Source organism: Dermacentor andersoni, chromosome 6 (genome assembly GCF_023375885.2).
Source record: "Dermacentor andersoni chromosome 6, qqDerAnde1_hic_scaffold, whole genome shotgun sequence".
Lineage (NCBI taxonomy): Eukaryota > Metazoa > Arthropoda > Arachnida > Ixodida > Ixodidae > Dermacentor > Dermacentor andersoni.
The window spans coordinates 120,631,079-120,646,657 of NC_092819.1; the positions used below are offsets into that span (position 1 = coordinate 120,631,079).

Below are 15,579 nucleotides of genomic sequence, written 5' to 3' on the forward strand. Positions count from 1 at the left end.
CTCAGTTTCTCTGCAAAGCTGATAGATATTCTACAGAAGGAATTGCCATACGACATCATTCTTGCATTTACGCGAGGAAAGCGAAGTCAGACTTCACGTCAACATAGGCCTGATACGAACCTTTCGGAGCCAGCACCGGCAGCTGCAACATCGAAAGCGGTGTTAAAAAAGCTGCTCATGTTCACAAATGTTCAGTTAGAAAGCCGAGAGCAGTGCAACAAATCGTCACAACGATCTGACGATGACCGTGCTGAGAGAACTCGAGGTAGTAGCACCCCTTCCATACTGCACAGTGCATCATACAGCTGGAACGAGTGTTTCTTCTGTCGATCTAAGAAGCACGGTACATGCGCCTGCAATGCCAACATATCTCGTTTCCAAAAAAGAGAAGCTAGCTAAGGATAACCGCTGTCATAGATGTCACCAGGCACAGTCTTGCCATGTCAAACTCACGTGCTCAGCTTGTCACGCAAGACGCGCCTCGAGTATGTGCGACCCGAACTACAGAAAGAGAGATACTACAGCGGAAACTTCGAAACCAGCGGTGGCTTCAGGTGGCACAGCAGGGATAGTCTCGTCGTAATCAGTAATGCTTTGAGACCAAGATTCCACAAACGCTTGCGAAAGACGGACAGAAAAGTGTACCAGCAGACTTTTCGTGCTTTTGTCGTTAAAAATAACAGGTCCAGATACATCAGAGGGATTATGGATGGAGGCAGTCAGAGATCATTTATCACAGAAGATCTGACTGTAAAACTACGACTAAAGGTACTGGGAGAAACCAGAATTTCATTCAACACGTTTGGCGACGCATCCCCAAGTTCTGCTGAAATACGAAAGGTTGTTGAAGTACCACTGCGTAGTCAGCACTGTTCCGACATCCATATTGTTCAAGGAAATATAGTTCCAGTTATCGTTCACGACATTGCGGCGCCGACAGCTGATAACAACTTCATTCGGAAGCTGCGATGTGAGGGCAAATTTATTGCTGACGACAAGAATTGTCTTGGAGCGGACACTGAGAACGGCTTCAACTTGTTTATTGGAGCTGACCATCTTTGGTCAATCTTTGACCATCTTTGTGAAATCATGACGGGAGCAGTTGCAAGGGGCATAGAAATTCCAGGACTGGTCGCAATGAACACGGCATTCGGATGGACACTGCAAGGACCGAATCGCCAAAAAGCCTCTTTTGACTGCGACGCTACCGTTATGGTCTGCGTTCTGCGAGTGGAAATGATTACTGACGATGATACAACCTCGCAGATTCTACAGTCGTTCTGGCAGCTCGAAGCAATGGGCATCACAGATTCTGGAGAACCGCGCTCTCCTGAGTCAATTGCATGGTTCCGAGGAACGATTCGCAAGACAAATGGCAGATTCCGTGGCACTGCCTTGGCAAGAAGATCAGAAACAGCTACTTGGAAGCAACCATGATACCGCACTCGCACGTCTACAAAAACTGGCAAAGAGGCTATCAATGAATGAAGGATTTGTAGATCGATAAAGCGCAGTCATCCGACAATACCTGGAGTTAGGACACGCTGAAGTGGTCCCTGTGTTCTTATTGATCGGGTTACCTATTATAGGCCACATCGGGAAGTTATACGAGAGCAATCGCTGACCACCAAGCTCCGGGTCGTGTTCGACGCATCGTCACACGCTCAAGGCTTTCCATCCCTCAACGACTGCCTGGATAAAGTGGTGAACCTCAACCCAGAGTTACTACAGATACTGCTTCGCTTTCAGTAGTTTGCGGTCACCATCAACTCGGATATCGAGATACAGATACAGGAGATATTGAGATACAGGAGGCCGACCGAGATGCATTCCGGTTTCTCGGATTTGATGCCATTCTCGTCACCCAAAACAGAAACCTTGTCGAATGGCGCATGACCCTGGTACCGTTTGTGTCAACATCAAGCCCTTTCTTGCTCATGGCGACTATTCATCACCACTTGGACAATGCTTGTGAGGGCAAAGCGCTTGCTTCTATTTTGAAGAAATCCTTTTATGTAGACGATTTACTGATGGGTGCAGACACATTCGAAGATGGTCTGAGCATCTATGAGCGATCGAAGGCTATTATGCGAGATGCAGGCGTGAGTCTCAGAAAATGGAAGACCAATAACCAGCAACTACAGAACATTTTCGACAACCAGGAGGAGCAAGTGGAAAGTACTTCAGGGAATCAACTGCAGTTTTCGGAATGCAAAGGGATACCGAAACTCATTACTTCAAGCTTTCTTCCAAATCTATAGCCCAATACTTAACCTCTGCGCAGCCGGACACAAAACGTATTCTCAAGGCTGCTTCCCGAATTTTTGACCCTCTTCGTATTCTCTGGCCTTTCACCGTCACTGCAAAGCTTTTGTTTCAACGACTGTGGGTTTTAGGCCAGTCTTGGCATGACCAGTTACCAGAGGAGATCAAGACGACGTGGACAGCATGGTGCGCAGACGCAATCCAGCTTGGCTTCATCAAGATTCCGCGCTACGTGAGAGATGGGCTATATGGAGCGGTCGAGAAAGCAGAGCTACATATATTCGTCGACGCCAGCATGAAGGCTTATGAAGCATGTGCCTATTTGAGAACAGTTGATGAAGGCTGAAATACAGCTACATTACTAATAGAAGCGAAGTCTCGAGTAGCACCTACCAAGAATTTAACACTGCCGAAGCTCGAGCTTATGTCTGCGGTAGTAGGAGCCAGATTATTAAAATACATCCGCTCATCGTGGGATTCAACGCATTTTCCCTGCGTTAAGTGACCGGCTTAGAGACACTGTCCAGAAACACTCCGTACTGCGCGATCTCCACGCTTACCTTGATCACAGCGGGCAGCTTCGACTTGGTGGCCGACTTGAAAGAATGAACGCTGCGTATGACGAAAAGCACTCGTTTATTCTACCGCAAAGGCATCCCTTCACGGCCTTTGTTGTTACTGAGGCTCACTGCAGAGTTTTACATGGTAGTGTGGCAAGCACTATGATGCAGATTCGACAGCGTTACTGGGTAATACGTGCTCGACAAGAAGTGAAACGGATCATCAATGCTTACTTTCTCTGCAAAAAAATGCAACGGCAAACTTGTAAAGGTGCAATTTGCGCCAATGACTGAAGACAGGCTTCTCACATCACGGCCGTGAAGGGATGCCTTTGCGGTAGAATAACCAGAAAATGTCTTGCAGCATTTGGATGGAGGTTTCATAAATGCCATTCTTACTCTGCCATTCTTCTGACTACTACTATTGTTTCCCGGAAAATTGGCTATCGTGGCAATTCAAGAGGTCGGGACAACCCTATCGTAGCCGTTTCAAGCTAGTACGCTATTTTTCACGTACGTTGCCTGACATCAACAACTCAGGCCACCTGACTGCGAACATTTTCCGACATATTAGCAACCACGGTATTTGGTGCGAACTTTAAACAGACTATTAAGCGCGGAAAAATGGTGGAGATAGAAGCCGTTCTTTTGATTAAGTGACTGAGCTTTCAACTTTGCCTGGCTTGCGTGTGCGGTTATGTCCTCGTGATATCTAAGTTTGTACCGTGTGCACCCTGTACTTCACATGGAAAGGTCAGATCAAAATGACAATGTGGCGTGATGAGGCAAGTGCATAGCACAATAGTTTTAAAGCGCTGTTTCATGCTGAGTACCAAGTTGTAAGTTCTGCATTGTGCAAAGTTTTTCAGGTCAACAAGATCAACAATGGACATAAAATCTCAGCTTAAGCGCCAAAAGTATGAAACAAGACCTATAAATCTGCGATTGTCCTCTCTTTTTGCTCGTGTTTTGTTTGTTTGTGTTGCCCAAGAATGGATAGGTTCCAACTTGCCCGCTTTTCAAAGGGAAAAATTTGACAGTTTCCGCAAAGGCACAGAAAAAAACCTTCCAAGTTAAATATCGATAAGCAATGCACGGACAATAATACTATCTAACATTGTCGTTACACGCGCCAGATAGCTACAGAAGAGAAAATATATACGCGTGAACAACATGCATCATTCCTCTGTGTTATCATACCCGCTTCAGTTATCGTTTACTGACACATGCAGTCTACTGCCTTAACGTGATATACTGCGCTGATTTCTAGAAGATAGTTGTTGTGACATTCTTGTACTAACACAACATGGCTAAATACCGAAATACATAACAAAGAAGCTTTCGAAGACGACAGACAGCACAGCATATACCGGTGTTATCGAATGGGAAATATGGTGGCGGCGTCTTCACTGTAGCTAACCGGAAGATTATATCTCCAGTTGACACAAGCTCGGCACTTGAGATTGTTTGGGTCGTATGTTCATCACCTTCTACAGAAATATTACTAGGAGCATGCTATCATCCGCCACATTCTGGTCCTTCATTTGCGGATCAGCTCAGGGAAAGTGTATCCCTAGCAGCTAAATAGTGTCCTGCCTGTTCTGTTTTGCATTCTTGTGTTTGTTTTAACCACACGTGCGCACTCCAGATGCCTTTCCCAGAGAAAGCGAAAAGGATCCTTCGCCTGGCGGGAATAGAGAGTGGAGACGGCACAACCTCGACGGAGGCAACCTTTGCACTCGGGGATTCCCGAAGAGCAGGGCGTCGCTCCTATTGTGTTTACACCTTGGAGGTGGAGTGGAGCTTCGACGACGACAGGAGACAGACCGTGTGCGCTTGTGTGGGGTAGAGAAGAAAAGACGCTCCTTAGAGACCATAGAGAGCGAACGTTGCGTCCTACATTGCGTTGTTTTCCTTTGATCAAGTGTACTCCATTAGCAGAATGTAAGTTTTCTTAACTTTCTTCCTTCCATCTGAGTTCTCTTTTATCAGTCTTTCACGCTGCCAATATTATTGATCCTGTCGGTGTTTTTAACTTTCCGCACATTGACTGACAGCTCTTGTCATCCTCTTACCTTGTTGCGAAAGATTTCATCAACCTTACTTTGGATTACAATTTGTTTCAAGTTGTGAACTAACCCCCTCGTGGTTCCGACATCCTCGATCTGATATTAAGCAAGGATCCTGATTCCATAGAGGCGATTTCACACATCAATGGCTTTAGTGATCATAATATGCTACAGATGCAAATTAACATGCCGCTTACTTCTTCAGGAGTTGGTGAAAAAGATTCATGACACTAACAAATCCAACTTCTATGAAATGAACGCCGAGTTAGAGGTATATTTTAATGATATATTTGTGTACTTTATTTGTCTCGCTCTGTAAATGACAATTGGATTTTTTTAAAAGACAAAATGTCGGTTCTGGTGGATGTGTGCCGTTAATTAAACTAACTAATGATAAAGCAATCCTGTGGTTTAATCAAAAACTCAGATAATTAGAAAATAAAATGAAATTCTTTACGACTATGCAAAACACCTCCAAACTTTTTCCTCTTGGACAAAATAAAGATAACATTTAAATGCATATTGTAAGGCTATAAAAACAGCTATAAATAAGTATTACTCGCATGAATGGCCCTCTCTTTTGAAGTCTGCCCAAAAAGTTCTGGAAAACCATTGCTCCGAATGGCGTATGCAGCGATGTTTATTTACAACACAATGACCATACACGACTTTCAGATCAAGAGTATGAAAGAAAACTCAATGGTTTCTGTTTTCGCTCGAGAAGATCAATCCAGTGTATCATCTGTTCCCGAAACGGACGACTAAAATCTGGCTGCAAGGCATAATGTCTCTGATTTCTAACCTTAAGCTACCTACATCTAGTGGCATTGATAACAGAAATTGTACAATACCGAAAAATACCTCTTACATTTCAGGTCAAATATTATTCCACCTATTTAAGCAGTCCATAACATCTTGACAGTTACCAACCGACTCGAAGATTACTAAGGCTATTCCTAAATTTAAAAATGGAAGTCGACAAGCAGCTGGAAACTACAGTCCGATTTCGTTGACGTGTATCTGCTGCAAACTTCTCAAAGACATTATTTCATCGTGCCTTTACAACCACGTTAAGCCAACAATTTCATTTTCAGTAACTACCATGGACTTCGGAAAGATTTATCATGCAAAACACAAATACTTGAATTAACCACGGATCTACATTCCATCACGGATGATAACTTTCAAACTCACTGCATCTTTCTAAGCTATCTTAAAACATTTGACCGTGTAGCCCATTGGCGCCTTATTGTAAAATCATCAGCCCATGGAAATGACAGTTGAACTTCATCGTGGATTACAAACTTTTTATCATGTCGCTTTTAATTTAGAGTCACAAATAATATTTCATGTTCCCTTTGTAACATGATATTTGGCGTACCACAGGGTAGCGACACGGGCCCCTTACTATATTTAGATTTCATTAATGGCACTCGCACTAACATTACTTCCAGTATAAGGCTTTCTGCCGATAACTGCATTGTCTAACAGGTTACTAAAAATACTAATGACCATCTGAGCCTCCAAAACGATCTTAACGCTATTAACTGCTGGTGTGATGAGCGGCTAATGACCCTTAACTAAAAGCAAAGTAGTTTCATCCAGTCGTAAGCTTCTAAATCTAAATTCGCGTTTTCGATAAATAATACAGTGCTGCCTCCAGCTTCTTCATGCAACGACCTAGGATAACTCGTACGCTCGCCTGAAAGGGGCATATAACTAACGTTTGCGCTAAGGCATCTGAACACATCACTATTTGCATCCTAATTTGCATAATTCTAACTCATATGTACGTAAATTAGCCTATATAACTTTCCTTCGCCAGCAGCTAGAATTCGCCTCAGCAGCCCGGTCTCCCCGTCAGAAGTACCTGTTAACAAGATAGAATCGATCGAAAATAAGGGCGCTTGATTTACATAATTTAATTACGACCGCCATTTCAGTGTTACTAACCTTAAACAAAAACTTCACCTCCAGCCCTTGCCTACCCATTGCTCTATTTCATTTTTATGTCGACGGCATAAATACGTTCATATTCTAGCATCTCGTTACTTATCAATTCACTCTCCCATGCGCACATCACTGCTACATAATAGCCTGAGCGTCAGATGCATTTCTGGAAGGATTCACAGTTTTAATTCATCTGCACCACAAAGCGCCATTGCACTTTGGAATGGCTTTCCGGAGGCCATCGTAACAACCATTGACTGCAACTACTTTCGTGAAATGTGCAGGCATGTTAAAATTGTTTAGTTATTCCAGATTCTCTTGCAACATATACTGACTTGATCTGTACAGTACAGTGATAACACTCCAGTGCTTTGTTTTAGTTGTTGTCCGCTGACATAAAACTGTTTATTACTCTGTGACACCCGTTGAATGCTTCTTTGGAAGCCCTGTAATGCATTGTAAATAACTAAATAAATCCTGCTATGAAGCTATTTGACGCATGCGTGCACTTTGGAGCTTGGCAACTGTGTGAACTTTGGATGTACATAAATATATGGCCATTGGAAACAACTTGTCAAGTATGCTCAATTGTTCGGAACCTAAGTGAAATATCACACAGAATTAGAAGCCTTCTTATAAGGAAAGAAAAACTAAATGATAATTCTCCTTTGACATGCTCGAGAGTGAATACCCTGTGATTGTCTATGGCAACTCTATCACGTGATCAGGTCGTAAACCTGGGCAAGAGAGACTTAATGCCAGTGGCGGCCACAGAAAAGGAGAGAGCACAGAAAAGAGCATTGGCAGATTCTTACACGAAGAAAAAACAAAACAAGAAAAAGTGGGTGGCATGGCATAGGGTGAACAAAAGAGAAAAAAAATCATGGACACGCGGCCATGTATCATGCATGACAGGCAAGAGGTTGTGGCTTCTGCAAGTGTTTACACAGGTGTTGACACTGCAGCAAAGAATGCTCAGGTGGCCGATTCAATGACTTTGCTCTTGTTCTAGCCTTGTCAGCAGCAAGAGCAAGCTGCTTCATAAAAATTGTTGAATTCGCAGTGCTCACTTGCACTGAACTACGTGTTATATCCCGTGGTTTGAGAAGTCTGTCAGTTATCTCGAAGTGAATTGTATCATTTCATCTAATGGAGGAGAAACTATGATACACACGTATTCGGGCATATATTCCATATTAAAAAAAAAAGAATTGGAAGACCAGAAGGAAACTTTGACTTAACAAAGTGAGTGCATTGCCGTTACACAAATAACAAACACGATTTGAATAACCAGGCGAAGGCAGTGCTGCCTCATATTGTTTGCTCCTATTGCTCTGTTGTTCGGCGAATAAGCGCTGCGTATTATGACATATGGTTTAATGCAATGTCTTTGTCACTGGCTAACCACTAATAAGCACTAAAAAGGAGGTCTATACGTCAGCATTAACGTATTTTCGTCACCTTATACTTTGTGGCTCATGAGCTGGCCGTGTTTCCATAAAACCTTATTCAGCTCCACAGCGACCTCACTGTACTGCAGTTTCTTACGGGAGCGTGGACATATGCATAAATAAGGTTTTGTATTTCACTGCAATTGCTCAGATTTTTTATTAATCTGTGAACTCATGGACACAGGCGAATGCTATCCTTTTCATGCAATGAAGAGGGGAAATGATGGACGAAAAGATACTGACATGGTTGTGTTTTTTATCCGCACTCATTGAGAAGAAGGCTCGAACGCTGTATAAAGCCGTTTTTTATAGTTAGCTTTGCCGCAGCGGTTTGGTGTTACGCAATCAAGCATACGCAATGTATTGCGGTGAAGCATACCAATACTGCAAAGCGGCCACTGTCCCTGGATATAGTGATACTCGCGGCGCTCGCCGTCACGTCTCCTGTCAACGTAAAAACACAGAGGCGCATATTAAATGCACTGGCACACTTTCAGAAATATTTCAAACCTAGCTGTGGTGATTTGAGCGCTTGTTTCGCCAACCTAGCACGCTCTGTATACAAGATTGTAACGTGAATTCAGTACGCGCTCCTTAATTATACACAAGCACGCATGCGCCTCAAAGTAACTACGAATCTGTACCGCGCAGCCGATCAGTGTTGCTGTACATGCAGCTTTGACAAGGGTCGGCTATAAAATATTGCATGGTAACGACCATGTTTCGAACTTTAACATACAGGATACGAAATGAGCAAAACGAGAGCAAGGTAAGAACGGGAGCCAACGTTTCGACAAGTGTACTTGAAAATGACAAGCCCACTTACTGAAACGTTGGCTCCCGCTTCACGATGTTCTCGTTTTGCTTACCGCTTTGAATTTCCATCACCCGCCTTCCCGGTGTTTTCACAGGACACGAAATGTGTTTCAATTCATCGAAGCGTCGGCGCAGCTAGTGCTCTGCCAGTGTTGCTTTATAACTGTCACAATGATATACGGCTAATAAAGTGGTTAACTACGTTCAGTCTTTTTTCTTTCACATAGAAACAGTTGAACTCATAAAATGCTTCCATTCCCGCGCCAATCTAGAGCTCCTTATTTGTGCGGTAGGCTCAACGACACAATGAACAATGTACCTGCACGATGTAGTTTTGCCATAAATTCATCCGAGAAGACACCTTCCTTCCAAACGTATCCCCCTGGGACTATCAGAATTTAATATGCTACCGTTGCAACAAAACGGAATAAACTCACCTCGAACGCGCTTTCCTCGCCGCGCCAGCCACGCCTTCTGTCGATTATGTGCTGCCGGCTCGGCTAGGCACGAACGGAGCGAACAACGTTCTCGCTCGTAGTACCTACGCGAAGGCAAATTTCAAGGGCTTAAAGTTCCCACATTTTCTACTCGCAACCGCTCGTCCTCACGCATGCACAGAAAGAGCGGTGGAGTCTAATTTTGACGTGCTCGTGCCAGACGACCGTAGCAAGCGCGTCGCCTCACTTCTCGAGTTTTTACAGCAGTCGCCAGGTGGCTAAATAAGTTTGTGGGCTCAAAGACACGCATCGCAAGCTTTCGCTGTGCTGTAAAATGTCGATTATCATCGCAATTTTTGCTGGCTTTGAAACTCTGTTTACGATTGCAATAGTTTGTAGAGGTTGTCTATTGGTCTTGCCCACGAAAGTAAGCATGTCAAGAAGCTGGCAAATTTATAATCGGCGCGGGTAATCTCGACAAGAATGAAAAGAAACGGCGATCGCAAGGGACGCGCCTGCATTTTTCTGGAAGCGTAAAAATTCTTGCTGGCGCGTGTACAGCGTGAAAACATACTTGGTTTTCACGTATTTGTGGGTAGCATTGGGCTTATGGACGGAGTAGATATATGATCGCCTGGCTGTAAATAAATTTCACTGTGCGCTCACCAATCGTTTAATTGTTGTTCAGCTCCCTAAGAACACAAAAAAGTAACCAAGCGAAAGGTAGCGAAACATTTTATTGCCATTTAACTTCTTTATACAATTATGCTACGCTAAAGAATTGAATACTTTTACAAGGCTGCAGTGTACAAATAAATAAATGCACCAACACGGCAAAATTGAGTGCCGGAATGTACGCCATTACAAATCTCACACGCCTTTTGTTGCGAAGCACTAGTTCCAATCAGTAATGATATGGTGTTTGGCTACTGAGTACGAGGTCGCGGGATCGAATCCCGGCCACGGCGGCCGCATCTCGATGGGGGCGAAATGCGAAAACACCCGTGTACTTAGACTTAGGTACACGTTAAAGAACCCCAGGTGGTCGAAATTTCCGGAGTCCTCCACTACGGCGTGCTTCATAATCAGAAAGTGGTTTTGGCACGTAAAAACCCCATAATAAAAAAAAAAATAACCAGTTCTGATAGCTTCATCAGTTTTCTTACTCTTATCGCGCGCTTTTCGATTTTTTGTCTTTGGCGTACGTAGTAGTTCAGCAAATGAGTCATAATTGTTTCCTTGTGACCAAAGCATGCAAACTCAAACGCATATATCTATATATATATATTGGTTAAGACGACAACAGTACTTTTGGGCAGAGAGTAAATACACTTTGGGCATAGTCGTACATGCTAATAATTAATTTTTTTAAATATTGCAATGAGGATCAAGAAACAGATGCACTTATTTATCGTGATCATATAAAACAGATATTCGTTTCACAGGTTATATATTGAGCAGTAACGCATTAGTCACCGCTTAGTTCTCAAAACCAATCTGTATCCGTCAAAATAAAGTAATAAGACAATCAAATTAACAAGGAATAAACGATGCCTCTGAAGTCCCGTGTAGATACGTGCGAGAAGTCCGTTTTAATGACGGTAACTATTCAGTGTGATTAAAGATCTGTCTGGTCTATCAGATCTGATTAAAGATCTGTCTCGCCCTGCAATGCGAAGCTTTTTCTGAAACGTCAAAGACGTCAAAATACAGTTGGAGTGGTCGCGATCGCCCGGCGGCTACGCACTTTCAAGTACGGTGGAGTGAGAACGGGGCCCAGACTACCCCTGCTGCTACCTTCGCAATGCAGGGACTACTCGAGAGCCGTTGCGTATTGCGCCTCGCGTTTGCGAAACGGCGCTCTTTGGCCACCTCTCGTATTGTACCACCGTGATAGAGCCTATGCAAAGTAAGATGTTCAAGGAGTAATCCACCCCGCATTTTCTCTCTCGCACTCGCTTTTACTCGCGCATGCGCACAATCATCCGGCGCCTCCGAAGACGCCACACGCTGCAGTACTTAGTAGCGATTGTAAAGCGACAGCACGGCGTGGTTGCGCCTTGCGGTTCCGCGCAGAAGGCGACAAATGTAAACAAGAGATGAAAATCTGTCCTGACACGATGAGGGAGCTACGCCGATTTCCTCCGTCAACTGGCTTCACAAAGCGTGACGTCAGGGCCCGTTCGTAGATTTTCCTTCCTTCATGAAGCTGAAGAAAGGGCGAGGGTGAATTCGCGCCGCCTCAGACCCCTGAAGCTTCATAAATTAGCGACACTTGCATCCTCCGCCTTCGCTCCTCCCCGTTTCTCTTCTCGTTAGTTCTCCCTCCTCGACCGTGTCGTAATCTACATTCTTGGGCGTAGCAGAGGACTTTTCGCAGAATTAACGTATACACAGCAAGCCGGTGCCTTTTAAGCCTTTGCGTTAGCTTTCCAGCTCCGAATAACTTCAAGTACCGCACAGAATTTCTATACGGAGGGTACTACAAATTAGGTGAGTACAGTTTTTCTTGTCGTTTTGATAACTATGCGCAAAAAAGTATCTAAACGAGCGTTGACACCGTCCCCATGATGACTACGAATGTCTCGCGTACGCCACAGTTATGCACCCAACATTAGTCAAGCACTTTTTACAATATTTTATTGAAAATGGCTGCGAATAGAACATTTAAGATCGAACGGTAACATCTAGCCTTCCAACAATCCCCCAGTAAAGTGAATAATAAGCACCGCACTACCTGGTGAATTCTCTGCGCGCGTCAACTGCGACGAACAAGGTATGGCAGAGGGCACGAACGATCACTGCCCTGAAGACTCGATGGAGTATTGCAAGTTACGATACCGCAATCTTCTAAGCACGCGAAAAGGCTCGGAGATGGCCGCTGGTGCTATTATGTCTCGCGTCAAAAACTCTACAGAAATACGAGTGGCCGATCACCAAGATTGTGCGTACATTGCAACGCATATAATTTTTTAGCATTCGTTTGTGAATCGGGAACGCGGCAACAGCGCTTCGTTCAGGCTCAACCCAGATCGTAGTGAGCTTACGTTCAGTAATGCATCTTTAGTCCTTGAGGTTAGTGACTGATCACGAGCAGCACTTAATCGTGCTTTAGTTACCGTGTTCACGAAGTGACGCACTTGCCGCGAACCTAGTTTCGCCATTAGTAGTTTATAGTTGCATGCATTCAGGACTGTTGCGCTCGCTACATTTGTGAGATATGACTTATGTGAAGTTACGACCGAGCGAATGACTAAAGCGAGTGAGCCACTAACAAGCAATGAAGTGAACGAGCGGGCAACCGCAAGTTTTCTTTGCGAGTGCTTCACTGCCGCATCTAAACCTTCGCACACTTTAAGAGGAAGCTTTAGCTCGGGTGCGCCTATCTAAATACATGTAAAAGGAGAATTCGTTTCTCTCGGCAACCACAGCACCAAATTTGACGGGGTTTGTTGCATTTAAAAGAAAAACTTAAAATCTAGTGACTGTTTGTTTCGAATTTTCGATATACCTCGTCAAGTTTTTATTAAAAATTGGCAAAAATCGCAAATTTTCCGCAAACGAAACTATCACGTTTACAACTCTATAACTGAGCAAGAATAGGTGATACCGCAATTATGTGAATTGTACCTAATAGCACATCTAAAGCGGACAAATTTGACGTCTTATACATGAATCTCAAAAAATTTAATAATATGTAATTGCAACTTTTGCAGAACCCTAGTAAACAACGTAACAAACTCACGTAAGATGTAAAATGACATGAAATTTGTCCGCTTTGATTGATCTAATGGATGCCGTTTACAGAACCGCGATATCTGTTCTTGATGCAGATCTATTAGTTTGTAAACTTCGTGCTTCTATTTTTTTTCAAACTTCTGAAATTTTGTAAATCTCTATAACAAAATTCAAGCCCAAAATCAAAATTCCGATTCCAACAGTCACTAGAATTTAACTTTCTCTCTCAAAAGCAACAAATTTCATTAAAATCGATCCAGGGGGTATCTCAGAAAAGCGTTTTTGCGTTTTTACATGTATTTGAATAGGCCGCGTCGGTGTTGGGCCCGAGCTAAGGCTTCCTCTTAAAGCTAACTCGAATTAGCCTATACACGTCTCAAATATTTATTTCGGCATCGTTCGGGGAAGAACGCACCACATAACTCGATTTCGAGAAAGCACGCACGGTTTTCATTGATGTTTATTGTATGCCAAATCCACCGGAGGACTGCCAACCACGAACACGAACGAAAGAGGCAAACAAACCGATTCGCTCTAAAGAAGTCTATTCTAAGCAACCATAAAAAGCAGAGTTGCTTTTCTAAGATGAGTTTTCAAGGTATAGTCTCAAATTTAGTTGAAAGGGACTGTGATGAATCTAAAACTTTCTTAATGAAGTTCTCGCAGTCAGCCTGTCATGCCCGCGAATTCAAGCTTCTTGGCCTGCATAACGATTAGGCGCACAAAACGCGACCACGCAGTGCTTATGTAAACAAAGTGCCCGTTGTGTAAAAATTCTGGTAAAATATGCAAATAAATGCCAAGGAAGGAAAAAGTGGAGAAGGGAAGGCAGGAAGGTCAACCAGTTTAGCTTAACCGGTTTGCTACCCTTCACATGGGAGCGGGATGGGGGGGATGAAAGATGGGGAGAAGCGATAAATGCCAACATGTTCAGGGACTGCGTCACATCTACTGCGTCATGACGCACTGCACGTTACGCAAGCCCAAACACATAATATACTGTGAGAAACTGGCAACTTGTCTCGCATAGTTGTGTAGAGGATATCTGTCAAGATTTCTCCCTCTCAATTCATCAAATTCACGTCTTTCCTCTTAATGCGTCGAGCTTACCGGGTGGTACAGCCAAGAGCTTTTTGCCTTCGCTGAAGCTGTTTCGACATCCGAAAGCCCAGCAGCTCATTGTTATGGAATGCGCCGCGAAGCGACATCACAATTGTCATTAAGCTAAGTTCAGCGAGTTCACAAACGACGAACATGACACACATAAAAGGGCGACGGTGCGCGCATGTGCTCCGCGCCAGGCCGTCCATGCTCTTCACGCCTAAATGCCGCAGCAGCTCGACCGTAGACAAACGAAGCCGGCGCGACGCCCCGCGATACGCCACTAGTTAAGCAGCGGCGCAGCGTGGGCCTGGGCGAGGATGCATGAGGAGGAGGCGGCATTCTTCAAAGCTTGTCGCAACATTACGAAGTTTCAGGGGGTCACAGCGTTCGGTAACGTGATAGTTGGAGGCGCCGACATGCTGATATAGGGGCGTGTGGCACGGCGGAAGGTTATTTCCTTTCTTTTTCCGCCCTCTATGGCTGCCCGCCACAGTACTGCTAGCTTGGAGAAAGGAAATGCGCTTGTAGTATCCGCCAACTCTGCTATTCAGAATTACTATCTTAGATTAGAGGCTACGATAGAGATGGATGCAAAGAATTCATTTTTTTTAATCAGAAATCACTGAACCCATTTTATCTACTTTGTTGCATTAAAAATATTATTTGACATATATAAGCTCGCGAAGTAGATTTCTAATTTTCGGAGTAGATGTTATTAAAAAAAAAAACTTGAAAATTCGAAAGCATCAAGTTTGCAACTTTGTGCCACAGTAGTAAGAGTCGGTATCACAAGTCTCTTAAACTGCAACTAATAGAACATTAAAGGGGACAAAATAACAAAATAGATGCGGCATAAACAGCTGTGAATTATAGGACCTATTTGCTAACGAAGTTGTTGCAAAACTCTTGTAATTGGGGTGAGAAATTCGCCTGGACTGCAAACCTATGTATGTGTAAACTTTTACCACTTCACTTAATTTAACATATGCAGTTGACCGGACTACAATATCGGTTTTGGGGCCGAGTTATGAAATAAAAATTTCGTGCTTCTTATAGTGTCAAAAATATTCCAAGTTCACGAAAAAAGTAAAATGATAACAACCTACAATACGCCGCATATAACCGTAGCATTATGAACATCTTTAAAATGCTTAATGTATTATGTGGCGTACTTTTTCCATTGTAGCCC

General features: G+C 43.6%; 1 protein-coding gene and 1 long non-coding RNA gene across 4 annotated transcripts in view; one reads left to right on the plus strand and one right to left on the minus strand.

Moving 5' to 3' along the window:
• LOC129382416 (uncharacterized) overlaps positions 1-15,579 on the minus strand; it is a 131,550-nt gene that overhangs the window by 12,089 nt on the left and 103,882 nt on the right. The window lies entirely within an intron of this gene.
• The window catches only part of LOC129382732 (uncharacterized), a 98,060-nt gene continuing 94,391 nt past the window's right edge, over positions 11,911-15,579 (plus strand). The window contains exon 1 of the long non-coding RNA XR_008610777.2: positions 11,911-12,041. This is a non-coding gene — a long non-coding RNA (uncharacterized lncRNA). The remainder of the gene's footprint in view (positions 12,042-15,579) is intronic.